At 39.5% G+C, this 22347-nt stretch overlaps 1 protein-coding gene across 5 annotated transcripts in view; it reads right to left on the minus strand.

Moving 5' to 3' along the window:
* ANKS1B (ankyrin repeat and sterile alpha motif domain containing 1B) overlaps positions 1-22347 on the minus strand; it is a 6771497-nt gene that overhangs the window by 5756287 nt on the left and 992863 nt on the right. The gene's annotated exons all lie outside the window — the stretch shown is intronic.

Here is a 22347-nt window from a genome sequence, read left to right on the forward strand (position 1 = left end):
AAAATGCAGTAGAAGTGTAATAAATTGTCCTCAGATCCTGCAGCAATTCACAATTCTCTCACCATTATGAGTTATACTACAAAGCTAGACTAAGGTCCTTACACCAAGTAACATGCAAGCAGAAAAAAATGCAGTAGAAATTTAATAAATTTGTCTCAGATTCTGTATCAGTGCACAATTCTCTTACTATTGTGAGTGATACTACAAAGTCTAAGGTTCCCAGAATAAGAAAAATGCAAGCAGAAAAAAATGTAGTAGAACTGTAATAAATAAGACTCAGATCCTCCAGTAATTCACAATTCTCTCAATACCATGAGTTATACTACAAGGCTAAGGTCCCCAGACCAAGTAAAATACAAACAGTAAAAAGCAAAATGAAATAAATGAGGTTCAGATCCTGCAGGAACTCACATTTCTCCCACTACTAGGGGGTACTACAAGACTAGTTCACAGACCATGCTAAAAAGGCAAACAGCTGACGTTTGATTAAAACAAGGAAAATGCAGAAAAGAACAATGCACAATTCACATTAAAACTCTCAATATTGCAGTGTGCACTAGCTGAAACTGCATTATATGAAACAGAAGCTAAATCAAGCTTTAAGAGTCTAATGGGATCGCCTTATTAGTCTGAGCTATTAGTACCAAGAAGAAATAGCACCAGCAGGGGTTTGCAAACTTTAATTTACAATAGGGCCTGCAGCTAAAAGGCATCAAGTTTAAAAGCACAAGAGCTGGGTAGGTGGGTGACAAAAAAAAAATCAGTGCAGTCAAACAGCAGTTTTAAACTCTGAGCTCTTGTAGCTAAAGAAGCCATATTCATAGACATGCAAATTAGTCGATAATGAGGTCATACCTCATTGTAGCTAATGTGTCTATGAATCACAAATGGGTGCATCATGGGAACAGGTTCTTTGTAGTGTGGACAATACATCCTGTACTGGAGCTGATAATGAATCCATGGGTAGGTTTAACAAATAAAGTTGCCATTTACATGTACTATTATAAATTATATCCCTTTAAATGGATTCAATGTATGTCCTAAAGAAGATGAACCCACGTGTAAAAAGGGAACATTAGTCATGTCAACTCTGTAACTTTATGAAGTACATCTTTTAGAGATTCAGGAATCTCCCACAAGGTAGTTATTTTAACACATCTGCACTTCTTTCAGATTATGGCTTTTTTAATTGCAGAAAAAGGTCAAGTATTGTACAAGAAGCTTAACATAACAAAGTGGTGACAGAATGTTTATTTTTAACATCATGTCTGCAAAAAAAATTAAATTTTTTTTCAGTTTGTTAGTTATGTTCTCATATCTCTCCAAAATTATTCATTCAGAACTCAAAAGCTTATAATCAAATATGTAATAAAATGCAAGCTTTTCTAAACATTATTCATAAACTATTAATGGATTAAAGAATCCCTAGAGTGTGACTGACTTAGGACCCTTTCAGCCCATACAGTCATTCACCCCATGCAATTAACTCACACATAATTACATTGCTTGTGTTGCTATGCCTAGCTAAATTACTTAAATTAATAATTTTATTTATGTTTTTTCTAATAGGTGTTTGTAAAACACATTGCTACATTAGAGCAAGTAGCTCAGAACAGACAAATTAGGTCAGCATGTTGATGAAGTTTGGAGAAGACGTAATAAGCAGCACAAGGTTGGGAAATGTTACTGCAACATGAACTACAGCACAAGTAAATAAAGAGATATCACTTCAGCGTTCCACTGTTAGTATAATAGCAATAAGTCAGGAGGGCAGTATCCTGTTAAAGTATTAAACATCATTCACCATCCTTCCCAAACTGAAAGATCATATCAGCAGCTAAAGACATTCAGGGCCAGAAGCTACTGAATAAACTGTAATCTTACAGTGATTGAAACAGTGACACTTTCAAAGAAGCAAATCCCTATTTTTTCAACAGGGTTTGAACCCAGTACTAAAGTATTTTGCTGACAGGTCCTTTTGTTACACTCTTTGTTTATTATTATCAGCTTAGTTTATGACTGTGTTACATTACTTATTTAATATTGTGCCTTGGTAGACCATTGATAAAGTTTTGAATAATTTATACATGGCAAGGTACAATGGCATCCCAAAGTTTCCTTCTGAGAATTCAGTGGGCTTTGATGCCATCCAAGAAAAAAAAAATTGCACTAAAGAAGTTATTCTTTGGGATTAGTTTTCTCTTTTATTACTCCATTATGCCAATGATTCTTTTATAGGGGATCAATTAGGCAACTTCTGAAAGAGTGTGTATACCATCTTAACCAGAACTGCAGCAAATGCTTATTTACATCATGTACTGAAAACATTTGCTGACTGCATTCGATTTATTACTGCCGTTCTTTAATATGACCTTAACTCAGACAGACAAACTCCTCCACGCACACACATCTGAGATAACTTTTCAAACCATTCAGAGTTTCAGACACGTCCCTGGTTGTAATGAAAATAAATTCAGGCTGTCAGAAGAACAAGCCAAACTCAGTTCTGTGGGATGACAGTCAAGAAGCAAAGTGAAATGATTTTAATAAATCTGTTGCAAGCCCCTGATTCTGTTAAGACACACAGGGACCCTTGACTGAGTGCTGTTGAGACAACATTCTTCTCACTAAAACTAATCTGCACCCATGAACCTTTTAATTGTACTAGATGACTCTTTGACTCATTTATTGGCTACAATGAATCCCCCAATGCTCTTACTACTGCTACATTTTTGTCCATCTACGTTATTCCTGCTGGAGCCTAACAATTTTTTTACATTACTGGGTTTTCTATTTTTGTTAATATTCCTAAGGTCTTCTGACTAAATTATTCCTGTTCAGGGATTCATAAACTGGTTTTCCTGGCAACAGATGACAATTAAGATGCCCAGTTATAATTCTTTCAACTACAGTTTTATTTTATTAAACCTTATGAAGACGTCCTGGTACTGAATGTTTCTTGAATTTGCAGTCCTGATGAGACTTCCTAACTCCATTAATCTGCTTATAATCCAACCCCCTGAGCACTGCCTCAATCTCTATGCTTTTAGATAAAGACCCAGGTTGTGTTTTTTTCTTTCTCATATAGCAAACATCAACATGCCCATAGTTTTTATTTTCTTTCAATTACATTCCCATTGGCAAACTCATTCACATGAATAACTGGAATCTACATTTAAATCCACTCCTACCTCCCCCAAAACACAGACACCTCTGGTCAGTTGGGAGAGTCAATGCCCATAAACCATTTCATGTTATCTTTCCTCCAGATACCCTATCCATGCTAGCCTTTAGTTACATTTAGGTGCCCTACCCTTCTAAGCCTTTAGTTCCATTCAGGTGCCTACTCCTCCAAGGCACTCTTCCCCTTCTTAATGGCTTATGGAACCAGATTCCTAGGATGAGGAATCAGTTTCTGATGAGGGGTCTTTGTCCTATTCTTCACTGATGCTTTCACCTTTAGCTTATGGTCTGATGAGGAGGAGTCTGTTAGCCCTGAGTATCCTTTTGAGGAACTGTCCTTTGGGGACACAATTGCTAGGATGATGGAATACTTTAAATGAGATTCTTTTCAAGTGCCTGATATTCAGAGAAGTTATTATGAGCTACTTCAGGTGGATACTCCTAAACCATCAGCAGTTCTCTTGTGTTGGCTGTCTTGTTAGACACTTTCATTGCTGCTTTCAAGTCTCCTGATTCTCAGCCTCCTGCCCCTAAGAAACCTGAAGGAACCTGAGTATCGACAAATTTTATTTAAATGTCCTTCTGCTGCTCCTGTTGTGGTATCAGTCTCTTCTGACAAACCTTCTAAGATCTTGCCCTCTTCCAACTTTGGCATTCTGATAAGGATAATAGGGCAATGGAGAGGATTGGTAAGAAAGTTTACACTGCTTCTACTTTGGCCTTTAAAGCTGTTAATTACCAGGCCTACATGATCAGTTTTACCCTGGCCTTGATTGCTCCGGCTTGTCAGGTTATTTCTGACCTCGCTGATTCTGAAGGCAAATCATCTGTCTTATCTATTTTAGGTTTTGCTTGCCACTCTATTTAAGTTTAGCTATAATGCTACTGATGCCTCTTCCAGGGCTGTGGATATTGAGCTTCTCATGAGGCATTATTTTTGGCTTCATCTACAGTCTCAGCCTGAAGATATTACGATCAAGTTGTTGGATGCTCCTATGGATAATAAAATATTTTTGAGACTGCTGCTGCTGACCTGTTTAAGTTTCTTCAAGAGAAAGGCAAAGCCTTGCAGGACCTTAATCATATTTTTGTCATCCTGTCCCTAATTTCCAGAGAAATTATCCTAGATTTGCTTTTGTTTGCAGGCAACCCTGCCAGGCCTCTAAGGGCAGGAAGCATGGTAGACAGGCTCCCTCTGCTAAGGCTTTCCAGATTTCTGTGGTCCAGAAGCTTCTTTTATCTGATAAGCCTATTTTCTTTGACAATTCATCCCCCTCTTCTCTTACACTAGGTTCCTTTGTCCCTTTGGCTTTCAAATTGGCATCTCATCACTTCAGACTCTTGGGTTATTTCTGTCATCCATCATGGTCACTTGAAAGTATGGAAGTCTCTCCTTCCTTTTTTAGGGATTCCTCAACTTCCTCTAGAGCAACTTTCTCTTGGGTCCCTGGTGAACCAAGGAACCATTCAACCTGCCCCCTCCCTTCTCAAGTGGAAAAGGGTTTTTATTTCAGGTTATTTCTGGTTCTTTGAAAGGATGGCATTTGGAGAAATATTCTGGATCTCTCTCTGGCTCACCACCTTTCTCAAGGTCCCTTCTTTTTGGATGTTTATTCTTCAAACCCTGTTTGCTCTTTTACTACCCCAGGCTTTTCTGATGTCTTTGGATCTGAAAGATGCTTACCTTCATATCCTTATTCACCCTGTTTTCAGGACATTTTTATGTTTCTTCTTTTCATTTTCAGTTGTCTGCTTCACCCTTTGGTGTCTCAACTGTCCCAAGGTTATTTACAAAATGCCTTCCTCCTGTGAATGCTTTCAGCAAGCTCCAAGGCATTCAGATTTTTCCTTATCTAGATGATCTGTTGCTTCAGGCACCTTCTCTCAGTCACTTGTTACAGGATATGGAGTTTACTATCTGTCTTCTTGAAAGTCTGGGGTTCACTATCAACTTCCAAAAGTCCATCCTGTGTTCCTTTCAGGATTATATGTATCTGGGATGCCGGATGCAGACAGTCCCAGTGATGGCCTCTCTTAAACTTCCGAACGTTTTATCATTGACAGGCTGTTTTCATTCTCTTCTTCCTCTGACTGCCATGCCAGCCAGGGAGGTTCTTCAGGCCTTGTGATTCATGGCTTGTTCTATTCCAATGCTCCTTCTTGCCAGACTGCATATGCATAAGCTTCACCGGTACCTCAAGTCAGTTTGGCTGCAGCATTGTCACCCTCTGGATTTCAGTGTACCTCTCCTTCCCTGTCTCAAGAAGGAATTTGAGTAATTCAAGTGGTGGAGTCAGCAGTTTTCTCTCAATCCAGGCCTGCCCTTTCAGCCTCCAGTCACATCTCAAGAACTGTTCACTGATGGCTTGATGCCTCAGACATGGAGTTGGGGGCTTCTTTTGGTCACCTGAAAGCTCAGGGTCTCTTCTCCCCACACCAGAAGTCAGACCATATCAACATCAAAAGGATGAAAGCTCTGATTCTGGCAGTTCAAGGTTTACATCCCATTCTCTCCATAAGCCCTTTGAAGGTGACAGACAACAGACACATTCAACACTACAGTGATGTGGTATGTCAACAAGCAGGGAGGCACTAAATCTTACCTCTCTGCAGGATGGCTCTTCAGACTTGGGAGGTGTCTCTCAGTTATAAGTTAAATCTTCAGGCAGTACACATTCCTTCAGAGCACAATCTAGTAGCAGACTCTTTAAACAGGTCTAAAACACAGACTTATGAATGGATACTTCACACAGACATCTTTCTGAACACTGTCTATCGATGGGATATTCCTCAGGTAGATAATTTTGCCTCTCTACTGAACAGGCCACTTCCTCTTTTCTGTTCGAGTGCCATGACATCTGGTCTGGAAGATGGATGCCCTTTCTTTTCGTTGGAAGGGGATGTTTCATTATATTTTCCCTTCTTCTACGTCCAAAACTCCTGCAGAAGATTCAACTGGACTCCACAAAAATCTTGCTACTGTTTTTGGCCAAGACAGCACTGGTTCCCCCTCTTAATGAGCCTGGCCAGGGGCAATAACCACAAGTTAGCTCACCAGCTGAATCTCCTCACACAGGACAAAAGGTCTCCCATCCATCCTCACTTGTCCACTCTTCAGTTACCACTATGGCTGATAGAGTTTTGATCACTTTCAGGCACCTCTTTTCTAAGGACATGCTCAGGGTTTTACAGGAGGCAAGGAGACACTCAACCCAAACATCTTATATGTCCAAATGGAAAATAAATTCCATCTTGTGCCATGCTCATAAACAGGATCCTTTTTCAGTGGGTATCCCTTTAGTCCTCTCTTATTTGTGTGAGTTGTTCCAGTCTGGCCCTGCCTATTCTTCTAAGAAAGCCCATTTCTCAGCCATTTCTGCTTGCCTGCCTGGAATTCTCCTTTGGAATCTTGTTTTAAGGTCAAACAATTTCTTAAAGACATCCTTCATATTAGGCATCTAAGAGAACCTATTCCTCATTCTTGGTACTTAATTTTGTTTTGAAAAAATTGACTCAGGCTCCTTTTGAGCATGCAGATTCTGCATCTTTGCAACATTGTATCTGGAAGCCTGTTTTGTGCTGGCTCTTCCTTGTGCTTGGAGGGTTTCTTAGCTGCAAGGCTTTATGGTTATTCCTCCTCTTTTGTTTTTTCACAGGGGCAGGGTGGCTCTTAGTACTAATCCTTCTTTTATGCCCAAGGTAGTAAAGGGGTTGTCCTTGATTAAGTTGGTATAATTCCCTTCCTTTTTTCCTTCTCTTCAGTCTGCTAGTGAGAAGGTACTACATACCTTGGATTTGCACAGACAACTCAAGTACTATTTGGATAAAACTAAGGCCACTTATAAGTCTGATCAGCGTTTTGTTTCTTTTCATCCCAGGACATTGATTTTGGCTGTTTCTAAGCAAACCATCTTCTCCTGAATATCTAAGGCCATTTCTTTTTGTTATACTTTCCATGGCAAATCTCTGCCTACTTTTGTTAGAGCTCATTCCACTAGGGATGCTGCCTCTTCTGGTGCCTTCTTCAAGGGGTTGGATACCAATTCCATCACTGATGCTACTATTTGGTCTTTGGTGCATACTTTTACTAAGCATTAAAAGTTAGATTTCATTTCTAGGGCCAGAGCAGGTTTTCCTAGAACCATTTTACATATGTTTGTTAAGGGCTGTTCTTAGCCTTTCACCTCCTATTCTGTTTCTTGAGCTTTTTTTACTCTCCTTTCCATTAAGAATACTGCAACAGTGATATAGAAGAACACAGTACAGTTGTACAAAGTTTTACTATAACAGCAGATGTCCTTCTCTTTGCTGTTGCAGTATTTACTCCCTCACTCCACACTCCTCTTGTTTCTTCTGTTTTTTTTGTTTAGATTCCATTCTGAGAGTTTTCCCTTTTTCTTCTGCATTTTTTATTTCTGGATGGGCATGTACTCCTTTGTCCTATGGAGACTGTTCTCTTCTGTGGCAATTCAGTTCTGGGCTGTTGCATCCATATTTCCCTTTTATACCCTACATTCTGTGTGGGGAGCATAGGTGTGATGTATGGCACACACGTGGTCATTAGGATTTGGTATACTGTCCAAACATCAGACTGCCCTTGGTGAGATAGCCTTTCTGTTAAGCATACTGCAACAGGGAAGAGAAGGACACCTATTGTTTTGGTAAGATTTTACACAACTGTACTTTCCATCAAGGTACCTTATTCTTCCAACATTTTAACTCCATCCAGGTACCCTATTCTAACTAGCCTTTAGTTCCATTCAGGTATCATATCCTTCCAAGCCTTATGTTCCATCCAGGTATGCTATCCTTCTTTACCATTAATTTCATCCAACTACCCTATCCTTCCAAGTCTTTAGCTGCATCCAGGTACTCTATACTTCCAAGCCTTTAGCTCCATCTAAGTACAACATACTTCCTAGCCTTTAATTACATCCAGGTACCCTATCCTTCCTAACCTTTAGTTCAATTCAGTTGCCCTATCCTTCCAGGCCTTTAGTTCAATCCAGTTGCCCTATCCTTCCTAACCTGTAGTTCAATCCAGTTGCCCTATCCTTCCAGGCCTTTAGTTCAATCCAGTTGCCTATCATTCTAGGCCTTTAGTTCAATCCAGGTGTACTATCCTACCTAACATTTAGTTCCATACAAGTACCCTTGCCTTCTTAGCCTTTAGTTCCATCCTGGTACCTTATCCTGCCTAAACATCCTTCAAAGACTTTAGTTCCACACAGGTACCACATTCTTTCTAAAATTTAAATCCATATAAGTAACCTATCCTTCTAAGTATTTAGTTCCATGCAGATACAGTATCCTTCCAAGCTTTCAGTTCCATCCCGGTACCGTATCCTTCAAGCCTTTATTTCTATGCAAGTAACCTATGCTTCCTAGCTTTTTGTTCCATTCAGGTACCCTATCATTCCAAGTCTTTATTTCCTTTCTGGTAATTGATACTTCCCAGCCTTTAGTTCCACCAAGGTACTCTATCTTTCCTAGCCTTTTATTCTATCCAGGTGTCCTATCCTTTCCAGCATTTAGTTCCATCCACATACCCTATACTTCTTAGCCTTTAGTTCCATCAAAGTACTCTATTCTTCCAAGCCTTTAATTCCATGTAGGTACCCTATCCCACTTAGCCATTCATTCAAATCATGTACCCTTTCCTTCCTAAACTTTATTTCCATCCAGGTACCCTATCCTTAAAAGCCTTTAGTTCCATCCAGGTACCCCACCCTTCCTACTTATTAGTTCCATCAAAGTACCCCATCATTTATATCCATTAGTTCCATCAAAGTATCTTGTCCTTCAAAGCATTTAGTTCTATCCAGGTATACTGCACTTCCTGGACTTTAGTTCCATTCAGGTTACCTACCCTTCCAAAACTTTAGATCCCTCCAAGTACAATATTCTTCCAAGCCTTTAGTTCCACATAGGTATGCTATCCCTCCTAGTCTTTAAATCCAGCCAGGTACCTTATCATTTCTAGCCATTAGTTCCTTGCAGATACCATATTCTTCCAAGCTTTTAATTCGATCAAGGTATGCTGTCCTTCCTAAGCTTCAGTTTCATCCACATATGCTATCCTTCCAAGTCTTTAGTTCCATCCAGGTATTCTATCCTTCCAACCCCTTAGTTCCACCAAGGTACCCTATCCTTCATAGACTTTAGTTAAAACAAGGTACCTTATTCTTCCAAACCTTTAGTTACATTCAGGTACCCTCTCCTTCCTAGCCTTTAATTCTATCCAGGTGACCTATCCTTCCAATTCTTTAGTTCCATCAAGGCACCTGATCTTTCAAAGCCTTTAGTTTTTTCCAGATACCCCATCCCCCACAGCCTTTAGTTATATCCAAGTATCATATCCTTCTTAGACTTTAGTTCCATCAAGGTACCATATTCTTCCAAGCCTTTAGCTCCGCTGAGGTACACTATTCTTCCAAACCTTTAGTTTAATCCATGTGCCTTATCCTTCCAAACCTTTGCTTTCATCTAGGTACCATATCCTCCCAAGCCTTTAGTTCCAAGGAAAGTACCCTATCCTTCATAGCATTTAGTTCCATCCATATACAATATCCTTTCTAGCTTTTAAATCCATCCTGGTACCATATGCTTAAAGCCTTTAGTTCCATCCAGGTAAGGTATCCTTCCTTTCCTTTAGTTTTATCCAGGCACCCTGTCCTTCCATGTCTTAAGTTCCATCCAGGTACTCTATACTTCTTAGCTTTTAGGTCCATCCAGATATTCTATCCTTCTTGGCTTTTAGAACCATCCAGATACCATATGCTTCTAAGCCTTTAGGTCCATCCAGGTATGCTATCTTTCCTTACTTTTATTTTCACCCAGGTACCCTATTCTTCCAAGTATTTAGCTCCATATGACTATTCTATCCTTCCTAGCCTTTAGTTCTGTCATGGTACCCCTTCTTTTCTAGCCTTAAGTTCCATACAGGTACCCACCCTTTACAGCCTATAAATCCATCCAGTTACACTATCCTATCAAGCCTTTACTTCCATGCTGGTGCCCAATCCTTTAAGCCTTTAGTTCTATGCAGGTTGCCTATACTTCCTAGCTTTTTTGTTCCATCCAGACACCCTATCCTTAAAAGTATATAATTCCATCCAGGTACAATATCCTTCCTAGCCTTTATTTCCATCCAGATACCCCATCTTTCCTAGCCTTTAGTTTCATCCAGGTAAGCAATCCTTCCAAGCTTTTTAGTTCCTTCCAGGTACCCTATCCTTCATAGCCTTTGGTTACAAGCAGATGTTCTACCCCTTCTAGCCTTTAGTTCCATGCATGTATCCTATCCTTCCTAGCCTTTAATTCCATTCAGGAAGCCTATACTTCCTAGCCTTTAGTTCTATCCAGGTACTCTATCCTTCCAAACCTTTAGCTCCATCCAGGTACCCTATCTCACTAAGCCCTTCATTCTATCCAAGTATGTTTTCCTTCCAAACAGGTAGTTCCACCCAGACACCTTATCCTTTAAAGCTATAAGTTCCATCAAAGTACCTTATCATTCAAAGACTTTTAGTTCCACCCAGGTACACTATTCTTCCTTGTGTTTAGTTCCATCAAAGTACCCCCATCTTTCCTATCCTTTAGTTCCACCAAGGTATCCTATCCTTTAGTTCCACCAAGGTATCCTAACCTTCCAAGCCATTAGTTCTATCCAAGTACTCTATACTTTCTGGCCTTTAGCTCCATCCAGTCTACCCTTCTAAACCTTTAGTTCCATACAGGTACTATATCCTTCCAAGTCTCCCATTCCACCTAGGTACCTTATCCTTTCTAGCCCTTAGTTCCATCCTGGTACCCTATCCTCCTTAGCTTTTATTTCCATCCAGGTGTCATAGCTATCTCTCTAACAGTAAACAAGCCACTTTTTTTTTTTTGGATAATAAACTCTCTCCCTTACTCCCTGTTACTGTTGGTGTCCCACAAGGTTCTAGTCTTGGCCCACTTCTCTTTATTATTTTTACTAATGATCTCTGTTCTGCAGCTGCTGCAGTGGTGGTGCTGCGGTAGCGTTGTCACCTCACAGTAAGACGTTGTCCTGTTCGATTCTCAGCTAAAGCGTCTTCTGTGTGGAGACATGCGTGAATGGGCGTACCTTCATTGAAGGTTGTGCGTCAGGCCTGGCAAGTCGGTACATAAAAATCTACTGCGAATCATTAGCAGACAGGAGTTCCGCTGTGGCGACCCCTAACCAGGAAAAGCCGAAAGATACAACATCTCTGTTCTGCAGCTAATCCCACCTCAGTCACTCAATATGCAGATGATTCTTCCCTTATCTGCTCTGCTCACACCTTGAATGAACTCCAAGAAAAAAATCAGAATGCCCTGTATAGTATTGAGAAATACATACCAATCCAGCAACTCATTATAAACTCAAATGCCATGGAACAACTAGTCACCATCCCCACAAGAGGAGAAAACATACTTGATCTCATCATCACGAACATGGGATCAAAATGTTCAACACCGGAAGTATACCCCTCACTGGTGAGATCAGATCATAAACTAATCTCGCTAGAGGTCCTCATCCCGCCCCCACCTGAAACAAAAAAGACCACAGTGAAAAACTTCTCAAAAGCCGATTTCACACTTCTAAAAACTAGTGTGGTCTCCTTTAAGGCCCCTGAGCCAGTGGTAAACATTACTCAAACCGCTGAATCACTTACAAATGCCTTCTACCAGCGCCTACAGGACTGCATGGATCAGGCAATCCCAAACAAAACTAAGACTCTCTGTACCAAAGGCAAGCGTCCAGTCTGGTGGACCCCAGCCATAAACAAGCTCTACAACAAAAGGAGGAAGCTACTACAAGATAGAGCAAAATCCTTGAAAGGTAAGACACCTTTGATCATTATAAGTAAAAAACTAAGAGCTCTCATAAAATCATCCAAGGCAAATTTTGAGAGTAAAATCGCCAAGGACTCTAAAGAGAATCATAAGGCCTTCTTTAGCTATGTTAGAAACCTAGGAGGAAACTCCCAGATATGCTCAGAATTAGTTCAAAATGATGTGAAAATTACTGAACCTACACACATTGCCAACATACTGGCTGACAGGTTCAGTGCAAACTTCTCCCCCCCTCCCCCAAAAGGAGAGATATCTATTCCAGAGGATTGTAGCCCCCCAAACATCTCCAACGCCCAGGTGAGAACTGCCCTCACTAAGGCAAAAAACACAGCATCCATGGGACTGGATGGTGTCCCCGGCTGTGTGCTTCACGAACTCAACGAGGAATTAAACCCACAGTTAGGACAGCTGTTTAATCTTAGCCTCACCTCAGGATACGCACCAAGGAGTGGCGCACGGCGACTGTGGTCCCACTTCATAAGGGCGGTGCCTCCACAGACCCTGGAAATTACCGCCCCATTAGCTTGACAAGCCTTATCTGCAAAGCCATGGAGAGGATCATAATGGAACTCATAAATAAAGACATAGGGAACTTGCAGACTTTGGACCCAACCCAGTTTGGCTTTGTCAAAGGCAGATCCTGCCTCTTAAACTTGGTTGACTTTTTCGAGACTGTCACCAAGGCCATTGATGAGAGAAAGGCAGTCCATACAGCCTACCTCAACCTGGCAAAGGCCTTTGACACAATACCCCACTCAGGTGTCATCGAAAAACTCATCAGCTTGAATGTAAACCCATACATCACAAGATGGGTTGCAAACTGGCTAAGTGACAGAACCCACAGGGTCAGAGTTGCTGGAGCCATGTCAGACTCAAAGCCTGTCACAAGTGGTGTCCCACAGGGCTCAGTCCTGGGTCCACTCTTGTTCAGCATCTACTTTTCTGAAGTACAAGCAAACACAGGAGGGTTATGGATGACAAAGTTTGCAGATGACTGCAAACTGGGCGCCATAGTCGAAAACACATCTGACACAGATATCCTCCAGAAGGGCCTCACAGAAATGGATAACTGGTGCCAGAGCCATGGCCTGAAGTTAAACGCCAAAAAATGCATAGTCATACCCTTCGGGAAAAACAAGGTTACCCCTAGCTACCATATAGGTGGCAATCCACTGAGCACAGAAAAAGTCATCAGGGATCTGGGGACCCAGGTTGACAGTAGCCTTTCGTTTGACACTCATGTTGCTAAAGTAGTTAGGAAAACCTTCTATATCGCCCACCTGATCATGAAGGGATTCACATCTAGATCAAGGGAGGTCATCGTCCCCTGTACTCATCACTCATTAGACCTATGATTGAGTACAATGCCCGTTCGAATGTATCTGACCAGACACCTGCTGCAGCTTGAAAGGCCCCAAAAGTTCCTCACCAAAAGGATAAAGGGTCTCAAAATATGTCTTATGCTGCCCGACTGAAAGAACTCCAGCTCTATTCAGTCTCATACCGCTTGCTCAGAGGTGACCTGTGCCTGACATATAAGGCCATGTCAAACCCAGATTTGATGAATATGCTTCACCTCAAAAAATCTAGATCCCTCAGAACCACAAGGGCGGGAGACTTAAACCTTGACACGGTTATAAATAGAACGTGCTGGAGGGACAGATTCATCACCCAGAGACTCCCTATGCTGTGAAACAAAATCCCGGTACATGTGAGGCAGAGCACCTCTCTGGCCTTGTTCAAGAGGAATCTTGACCAATGGATGGGAGATTGCAGATATACCCCAGGGATTACTTCAGTGTCACTGCTTGACAGAGGCACAGCAAAATGATAGGCATAGTTTTTATTCAAACTAAAGGGGTGGCGAAAGCCACATAACTATGGGCTAGGCTTATAAATGCCCTTGGGCAGATAGCCTAGTATGAACCTATGAACCTATGAACCTATGAACAAAGCCAAGCTTATAGTCTTTTCCAACTCCTCCATAAAAAACTATCAAGCTCCTCTTTCTATCCGTTCCTCCAATGGCACAATTATTGAACCCGCAGAACAAATAAAACTTCCCGGTGTTGCTATAGACAATGGCCTAAAGTTTGATAGAAACAGCATTAACAATCAAAAAAGTCCATATAAAGCTTGATGCTCTTTATAGGGCTAAACCATATCTGACCAATCATGCCAGACTCACTACAGCCAGGACTTATCTTCTATCTACGCTACAAATATTCACTAACCTTCATAAATCAGACTTAAATAACCTTGAATCTTGCTATAATAAAATTGCTAAATTTGCAGCAAACCTCCCACATAGATCAGATCATTGTACTGCTCTACAACATCTTGACTGGATTGAACTCCCCCATTTACTCACTCTTAATCAGTTAATAGTTGCTCACTCTGTTATCCATAAACCAGACCACTGTCCTGCCCTATCTGACTTTGTCCAACCCTATACTAATTTGACCTCACTTAGGTCAGCTGATAAATTACTGCTCAAAGTTAGCAAATATCATAGCTGTCATGGTGTTTCACTATAGTACCACTCTGTATCCAAAGCTTGGAATTCACTTCTACAGCATATTCTATCCTGTCCTGATACTCAGAACTTCAAACAGCACCTACTAGAATACTACTCAAAGCACTTGTTATGTTCATGCACTTCCTCTGCCTAAGTTATATCTACCCTGTTGTTCTGTCATTTTGTTATTTCTGTTATTTCTTTCCTTGCTCTTATAGTAGGACTGATTAGCCTAGGGATGACATCTTTTGTCAATCCTACAGTAAAAAAAAATAGTCTTATTTTTTACTGTTTTATAACAGTAATAGTTTCAGATAGTTTCTTGATATATATATATATATATATATATATATATTTTTTTTTTTTATTATTATATATTATGATGTATTGTTTTAAGGTTTGCATATTTTGTACAAAAGTTTTTTTATATGTGTTTTAAAAGTTCTGAATATTGATTTGTTTTTGCCTGGAAGGGGATGCATATGTATTACTATGAATTTGCACTATGTTTTTAGTGGTGTATACCTTTTAGGTAATTGTCAATTAACATTAATGAATTTTAGGCGGGTATTTTATGCTGGGTCAATACATACATATATATATATATATATATATATATATATATATATATATATATATAGTTACTGGATGTGTTTGTTATTCTGATGAAGTTTTTTATTTAAAAAATGAAAGCGCTCTACAAACACTATTGGTGGATCTTGGTGCACTACTTCTCTTTGTTTTTCTGATTTTTCTTCTTGCAGTTAGAACTCTAATAACTTTCATATGTACATTTTTGACTTTTTTATCTTGTCATATCTGTTACTATTTTTTTATCAACATTTGTAACTTTTCTCCCTGGGTCTCTGCTGAAAAAGGGCTACTTGCCCAGTCGGAATCTACCCAGTAATCAAATGTGAATAAAATAATAATAAAATAAATATTCTTCCAAGCATTTAGTTCCATCCAGGTATGGATCCCTTCCTAACCATTCCTTCCATCTTGGTACCCTCTCCTTTCTAGTCTTTAGTCCCATCAAAGTACCCTGTCTTTCCTATCCTTTAGTTACATCAAGATACCCTATCCTTCAAAGCCTTTGGTTCCATCCAAGTACCCTATAATTCAAATGTATTTATTTTATTTATTTACTTAACATTTGTTTACCAGGAAACTGTGGCTTGGAATGAAGCCAATTTTCAATGGAGGCCCAAGAAGAAACACTTCAGACGCATGTCTTTGTAATGTGGGAGGAAACTGGAGCACCCGGAGGAAGCCCACACAAATGCAGGGAGGACATGCAGGCTCCACACAGAGGGTACCCCAGCTGAGAACTGAACCAGAGAACCTCTTGCTGTGAGGCGACAAATCTACCGCTGCACCACTGCACCATCCAAATGATAATGAAACTATGATCTTTGCAGGGTAAGTAACCTTTTGGCCAACAAGGTGAACTTTGCCTTTTCCCAACTGTAGTATGATCTTGGAGTTGGTATATTTAGTTAGTTAGGGGGTTGTGGGAGGCACACTGTCACCCCCCCACCTGGGTGGGTTAGGGATTTAGGTTTTGTGACTTTTGGGATGAGTGATTACTTACCCTGGGAAGATCTTTGTTGCTCCAGTCTTTCGCTGAAATGGGTTTTCATTATTTTCATTTCGACAATGTGGTCTTCAATGAACTGGAGTTTCGACAATCTGAAGTAGACCCATAATATGTAAATTTATGTTGAGCACTGATCCAAGTGGACCATTTTCAGGCAAACCCCAGGGTTTACAAGCAGATTAAAAAAAAGATAAAACGGTAATATAAAAAATTGGTTACACAATAATTTATATTAGGAAAACAGTAATATAATAAGAAATACAAAAGCAGTAGAAGGCTTAAACAGTACAATATTAGCAAGAGTTTACTAAACTTAGTTAACTTTAAACAAAGGGATTTTGTCTAGATCTAGGGGTGCTCTTGCCCCCCTTTCCTCAGCCCTCATTAGGCCAATCATTTAATATAATGCCCCATTTGGCATGTATCTATCCAAACACATGCAACAACTGGAACGCTCACAGAGATAGGTTAGTAAAAGGATACAAGGTCTAAACAACATGTCCTACATGGAGAGTCAAGGCCCTGTCACTATACTCAATATATTACAGACTACAAAGAGGTGACCTGTATCTGGCATACAAGGCATCCTCCTGCCCATTACTGACAGATTTACTACACATCAGCATGTCAACATGTCAAATGGCATCAGGAATACTCGGTCTGGGGATCTAAACCTCTTCTGCAACATCAGCAGAATAGTTTGTAGGGGCAGGTATATCTCAGAGAGGATACAGTTGCTCTGGAACAGACTCCCCATCTGCATTAAACAAAGTTCACATTCAAGTGCAGCTTAGATCTATGGATGGGAAACAGAAAAATTATCCCAGGCCTGGCCCCTGTACTATTAATGGACAAAAGCATCTCGTTGTCCCGAGCATGAGTCCCTTCAACTTATATATGGTATGATCCCTTTTATTCTCACTACAGATAATATAGAATTATTGACCATGGGATGGGTAAGGGCAGTTTATAACCAAATGGGATATTATTTTTTTCAAGCACAAAAAGGGAAATTGGCTAGGCTAAAAATGGCTTGCAAGGTCTGCTGGGCTAGTACTTACCTATGAACCTGTTGACTTCTTACAGTAGAAAGACATAGGCTAGTCAAGGCATTTATACTACAGAATGACTACTGTGCTACACTATGAACTCTTGGAAATCCTATATTAATATACATATATAAATATATAGTAAATATACTGACATCACATAAAAAATCAGTATTGTAAGTTCTGTTCATTACATTGAAAAAAACAGTTTTCGTCACTTGTTCATCCCTGAATTAATTAATTTAGTTTTCCCTCTAGTATCCTGTAAATCATGCAAGCCAGAATAAGACCTGTGTTTCTTTTTTTCATGCACCACATCTTGCATTGTGTATCTCGTACTTAGCATGGCATCTGACGTGTCATTATCCTCCTTTTAAAGGCACTCATCTTTCTTCTTTTATTGTCTTCCTCCTTTCTAACTTGTAGTCCTACAATTATCTTTCACATCTTCCAAATATCTCTTTTTATCATTTTTGGCCTTCACACCTGGTGGCATACCTCTCAACTGTACAGACTGTTGCAGAATGTCCATATTTTTAGTCCATTACAAATAAAAAAATGTGGTTTTCTAGCAAATAATTGGGGGTTAATTCAGAAATAAATGACAGACATTTGAGTTTCAGACTTCATATCATATCATTCAGAAAATTCATGCTAATGCAAAACCTGTTATTCTATCATTTTTTTAAGTTCCAAGTTTGTACGAGCAATATTTAAAAAAGTGTTCCTTTGCCCCCCACCCCCCACCCCCATTATTGATGGATTTGTCCAGATTTCTTGCTCCAAGAGGTTGAAAGATATGCCTGGTGGCCTTCAGTTCCTTTTCTTTGAACCATCAAACATTTTTTCATACACCCCCAGCCCCACTTTCAAGAGTTGCAGTACCCCTTCCCATTTAATACGTGCATTCCTTACCTCTTCACTCCCCATTGTATTATACAGACCATTATTCTGCAACTCTTTGAGTGTGGTCGGTATATTTTCTAACCACCACTCGAAGCAATAAGAGCAGAAGGTTCAGCAGCCTCCCTCCCACTACACTCCTAGCTGACTCCTCTACAACAGACGTTACTAACTTGATCTGCTGCCATCTAGGCGGCAGTTACGGTTTTATATCTTATACGTTCATAGGTGAATATTATGCAAACTGCCCTGAGGGGACATTTTAAGCCTAGCTAATAATCTTAGGTCAGAATTACACCCTGTACCTTGAGTCTGTGAGGTGAAGACCATAACCATTACACCAAATCCACCCCCTGTGTGCCAATCAGATGGCAAAGTCTTCCAGAGATCTGCTTCCTAATAATAGAGCGCTTGTCTGTTGAATCATTCAGCTTGATGTTTCCTACACTTCTTGTCTGCATTATGCTGCATAAAACAAATATTCACATTTGAAAACGGTTTCCTACTGCATTTGACTATACTTCAAATGTTTTAACGTTCCTATTTTAGACCATATATTCTTATAATTTCCTAGATATGCATTTCTAGGATGTCTTGAAAAAATGTTTCTGCATTATTTCCACTCTAACATGTCCTTTCTTTTCATCATTAGTTATCTAGCCTTAAACAGGTCATAATTCATTGCTGATTATTAAACGGGTGTCAAGTTTACAAGCAAAAATGTTAGCAATATTATACCTAAGTGAAAATTGCATGTTTCTAAATGCTAATTCAGTTATAGGAAGTATATGGGTCCCTATTGAAATGTTGACACTCAAAATGCTTAGTGCCGACAACTCCGAGAAAAGGGAATATTTCAAGAAATCTTGTTCTAGCAGGTCTCAATAGCCAAGTATATACTATATATATATATATATATATATATATATATATATATATATATATACCACTTCATTATGTTTTCTAGAAGGGAAAGACATTCCTCCTTTCCTTGCTGGATCTAACAACTAAGAAGTGTGCATTGAATGCAATTAAATAAATCAGATAAAAATATACTTTTGCATACTATTTACAAAAAAAATGCTCTTAATTTGAAAACACATTAAGTGCCAGTATTAGGACTTTGACCAATACAGCATTTACAGGACAACACTTAAAGATGCTGACACAAATGAATGCACATATGCATACATATGTGTACATAAAGAACATTAATGAACACACACACACACACACACACACACTCTAAAAAGGAAATGAAAACTTCAATTTAGGTACATGAAACAGCATATGATAGATGGTCATTTATATTTCTGAATCCAACATCTGTCAACTCAGCAAATAAGTTATCATCACAATGCCTGCTTTAGACTGGAGAAGTCAACTTTGAATCTATTAAAGTAAGCAAAAGAAAAGCACTAGGGATTTCAAATTGATGAATAAAATGAAAAAAGAAAAAAATGTGCATCAGCCAAGCTGCAGGAAGCAGCAGCTAGGAGTTAATTGCTCCTAAGTGAGCCTTTGTTAATGAGAATCAGATGTGTAAGAAGACATAATAAAGTAAGTTATTCCTGGTATAACGTAACTCTTGCCCAACATTAATTCTTGCATAATAAATCCATGTTAGTCAAGAAAAAGTATCATCGATGGACATCTGACAGACTTGTTAAATACTGTTCTGTCTCAGTCAGTGCTTTTCTGAAGAGGTTACCTCAGGTCAGCCTTTTTGTTCTAATCTTTCTGCTTTTAGAGCATTATTCACATTTGCATACACATACACACATACCTATTCTAGCAGAAGGGTGTGTATGAGCTGCAGTTCAGGGCATACTGGGAAGGTCATACATACCTCCACATTCCCCAAGTGGAGGAGGCCATGCTCCCATCTTATTAAAGGAATAGCTACAGATGTTTGCCTGTTGAGAAGAAAATGGGTTGGGGCCTACAGAAGAGACTCTGAGTGAGTTTTTTGTGATGTGACACTGGATTAATGGAAGGAAGACTGAGGATTTACCTGAATAAGGCCATAGATTACTAAGAGTCTGATGTTAGACTAGTTATTTTTGACCACACTGGGTACTGAGTATTGCACTGCATGTTCTTATGAGACACTTTAAACCTGAAATGTGTAAACGTGTGTCTACATATGTATTTTTGGAAGTGGATTCACTGTGAAAAAATGCACCTATTTTTATGGAAGTGTTGCTAGAGTCTTCAAATTCCACACTTTTGGCTAGCAATGGACAACACCTGGTAGCTGTTCTTTGCCAAATTACCTTGATTTTATTACCACATCACAAACTCCAAGTGCATTACCACATCTACCTGCAGAGAGAAAACTCAGTATGTGCTTTCTGAAGAGCTACCAATGGGTAAACTCATTTTAATCTTTTACAGATTGGGCATGTTGGCAAAATAACTTGACTAAATTGACTAGTTGGGCACAAGAGAATAATATTCGAATGAATACATCAAAAACTAAACATAAGAAGTTGGGAAGAAATGGAATGAAGTGTGGCTATTTAATACAGCACATTGACTGAAACTGTATTCACTTGAGGACCCAAGTACATTGACAGAATCAGCTTTGTGTTTTTACGTTAATTTCTACCAGTTAGTTAATAACAGTTGAAAAACTACAGGCCATATAAAAAACTTAAAATTTGGGATTTGAACTATGTCTTCCAACTTATCTGTGAAGAAATGCTTCCTTATATCACCCTTTCCATAATCTTTCCTTGCTTATGTCATTGCTTTGAGCTCCTAATAATCTTATTTGCTAAATGCTGTGACCTAGGTCCTCCTTTGCCATATTAAAATGTTTATACAGTATTCCTACGTCTCCGATCTTCTGTGGTGTTTATATTTTCACATAACTTAATTTCTCTTCACAAGACTTTTAGCACATGCTACATCCATCTTCACTGTAGTACTCTGTGATACTCTGAAATAGCTCCACTCTTTCTGTAATCTCTCATTACAACAACCTGCATCAGTGGGAATGTAATGTGAAGTTAGCTGTCGTTAACCACTGGTAAGGTGACAACAGTATTTTGCTGTTTTCTTCAGTCCTGATTCTTCTTGCATATTTTGTATTTCAGCAACCAGCTGACCACTCCAAAATGTCTTCAGACTGATTGTCATTAGACCATCACAAATGACTCTCTTGCATGGTGGTTAGGACTATCTTCTTACTCAGCTGCTATCCTTCCCAAATGTTGAAGCCCCCCTTTATAAAATTCTTTGGAAACCATGTTATTGTATGAATGTAGTTTTGTTTTAAAGCTACATATGCTGCACATTTTACTGCATTCATTATTTTCCAGGCTCTCTATATATATTAATCTGTAGAGTCATTGCCTAATATTCATGTGTGAATTCACCACACAATTTTTCACTGTATGCAAGCTGATACTGTGCTACTGAAGAGAATGAGAAATGATGTGAATACAGAAGTAGTATAGAATTAACTAGAATATGAATAATACTTTTTTGTGACAGTAGAAAAGTTTACAAAGCTGATAGTGTCATGTATGGACCATTTTTCTTCCATTTAACCGAATAAGTGCAAAATATCCCATTTTTATTACTAAAGCACAGTCATTTATTTTAACATCAGTGTATGTGTGTGTGAGTGTGTGTGAGTATGTGTGTGTGTGTGTGTGTGTGTGTGTGTGTGTGTGTGTGTGTGTGTGTGAGTATGTGTGTGTGTGTGTGTGTGTGTGTGTGTGCGTGTGTGCGCGCGCGTGTGTGTATGCACGAGTCTGTGTGTATGTGTATGTGTGTATGCGCGAGTGTGTGTGTGTGTGTGTGTGTGTGTGTATGCACGCATGAGTGTGTGTGTGTGTGTGTGTGTGTGTGTGTGTGTGTGTGTGTGTGTGTGTGTGTGTGTGTGTGTGTGAGTGTGTGTGTGTGTGTGTGTGTGTGTGTGTGTGTGTGTGTGTGTGTGCTGTCACTTATTTTCTGACATTTTTAAAAGTTGTCTAATGAATGAAAACAAAAGAGAAGATCACATGGCAGGAGTCAGTAGGAAAGATCAGCTGCACAAGATCACATGGCAAACATACATGTAGTCAGACAAACACCATAATTTCACATTATTTACTGCTTCAGCAGCTCTGAAAACACAGTCACACCTTCATATTTATGTACTTTCATCTGTAACTTCAAAACTACTGCCTGCATGTGCTTATTCATTTTGTTCTGTAGTGAAACAGCAGTTCCATGCTCAA

The sequence above is a fragment of the Protopterus annectens genome, chromosome 11.part0 (assembly GCF_019279795.1).
Source record: "Protopterus annectens isolate FY-2018-M chromosome 11.part0, PAN1.0, whole genome shotgun sequence".
NCBI classification, from domain to species: Eukaryota; Metazoa; Chordata; order Ceratodontiformes; family Protopteridae; genus Protopterus; species Protopterus annectens.